We start from the raw sequence: 2,121 nt of genomic DNA, 5'->3' as shown, positions 1-2,121 counted from the left end.
AGTGCTTCTCTCTCTCTCTCCCTCTCTCTCTCTCTCTCTCTCTCTCTCTCTCTCTCTCTCTCTCTCTCTCTCTGCTATTTGCCTGTTTTCAAATCATATGCATTGCAGGTAATTACTCTATCAGTTATCCATAATACTTATTGGCTTTTTTTTCCCCAAAGGATTTATCTTTCTCTTTTTAACAGACTTAATTCACCTTAATTTTCTTGTATGAAAACCCTTATGTGGTCACCACAACTGGAGTCTGGGTCCTCTGAACAGAGACTCTGGTGTGGGTTTTCACAAGATGGTCAGTGAATTCCTGATAAGGAGACTTGGTGAACACAGTCTCTTTCCAGAGGTCGGGAGGGGGGTTGTCAGGTAGCTGGAGGTTTTGGAGATGGCATCAAAGGTGGCCTTGGCAAAGTGGCCCAGGGTGGCAGTGCAGATCCTGGCTGATGTGTAGCAGTCACCAATACCAGTCAGCAGCAGTAGCTTCTTGAGCTCAGGAGCAAAGACGATGCCAGTGTCTCTGGGGGCAGAGATGAGATGCCCCAACACAGAGCCACAGTGGCCAGTCACCAAGCACGGAACAGTGTGGGGCTTGCCAATCTTGTGTGTGTCCCCCCCCCCCCCCCGTAGTCTCTCCACACAGGGACAATGGAAAGCTTGGCCAAGATGATGGCCCCTCGGATGGCAGTGGTTACTTCCTTAGAGCACTTAATACCAAGACCAACATGACCATTGTAGTCCCCAGTAGCGACGAAAGCCTTGAACCTGGTCCGCTGGCCTGCCAGAGTCTGCTTCTGCGCTGGCATTATCTTTAGAACCTCATGCTTTAGGGATTCGCCCGGGGCGGGGGAGGAACCCAATAATCTCGGATTCCTTAATGGGAAGGGAGATCAGGTAGAGCTCCTGCAGGGACTTATCCACTCCTTGTCTTTGGCTTTACCTCCACAGCCTCGGTCACAAGACCACAGCCCCTAAGACCACTGGCAAAACCTGTGAGGATGCCGCCAGGGCCTCCTAGTCCTTGCCCCCCCACCCAGGTCCAGGTCCTCACGGCCCTGCGGCTACACCGGTGTCATCCATCATTGGGTGTTTTTCCGAAGAAAGTTGTCTCTCTTTATACCCCAATCGGTTCCTTTTCTCTTTCTCCCTTATCTTCTGAATGATGTCCTATGTAAAAATTGGGATACATCCGTCATTTATTTCTATTTATTTGTACTTTCTGTGCTTTTAAGACAGAGTCTCATTCCATAGCCCAGACTGTGCTGACATCCACTGCGAAGACCAGGTTGGCCATGTATTAGCAGTGATCCCCCTGCATCACCCCCCACTGTCCCATTACAAAGTGAATAAAGGCTACACTGTCATACTGTACACTCAATATGGTTAAGATGCTGAATTTCATCTTCCAACTTTCAAAATCATAATCAAGATAAAGAAGTTTTCCTTCTCCCCGCCCCTTGCCCCCGCCCCGGAATATTTCCCAGCTTTCAAATGTCAGCTCCAGTACTGACCATCTTCTCACATCACACCTCATGCTCTTTCTCTTCTCTGAACTCACTACCTTTCCATCCAGACCTCCTACGGAGCACTCACCTGGCTTTTCATTGTCTTATGTTTGAGGTATGTATGTATAAATACTCGAGGAGATATTAAGACATCTTTAAAGCAGGCATCGTGCCCCTTGCTCCCAGGAATTTGGAGAGTCAATATACATATTGGACAATGTTGTATTTACATAGTAATCTCTTAGAAACCAAATCAGGTGGATGGCAATTGGCGCTTAAGATCATCGTAGACAGAGTAAATTTGCAGCCATCCCTCATGCCTGTGATTACACTATAGTCACTTTTCCTTGGTCTATCATTTTACTACTAAAGTGCTCTTGAAACAAGCCTATCCCTTTACGTATTCTGCAATCTGTGCTGGTTACTTTTAGCAGCCAATTTTACACAATCTAGAATCATCTGGCAAAGAGGGTTGACTTGTTGACCTCAAGTTACCCTTTGGTCATGCCTATGGGGAACTATCTCGATTGTGATTTGACTTATGAAGACTCAGCCCCTTGTGAGAGACACCATTCCCAAGCTGTAGGGCCCTGAACTGTATAAAAGAAAGCAAGCAGGCGTCACC

At 47.2% G+C, this 2,121-nt stretch overlaps 1 pseudogene; it reads right to left on the bottom strand.

Moving 5' to 3' along the window:
- Positions 1-220: 220 nt before the first annotated feature.
- On the bottom strand, positions 221-1,525 carry LOC114707863 (annotated as a pseudogene).
- Positions 1,526-2,121: the final 596 nt, after the last annotated feature.

Source organism: Peromyscus leucopus, chromosome 5, assembly GCF_004664715.2.
Source record: "Peromyscus leucopus breed LL Stock chromosome 5, UCI_PerLeu_2.1, whole genome shotgun sequence".
Taxonomy (NCBI): domain Eukaryota; kingdom Metazoa; phylum Chordata; class Mammalia; order Rodentia; family Cricetidae; genus Peromyscus; species Peromyscus leucopus.
Note: the sequence above shows the minus strand (reverse complement) of the source record. Positions and strands in the feature narration are given on the sequence as shown.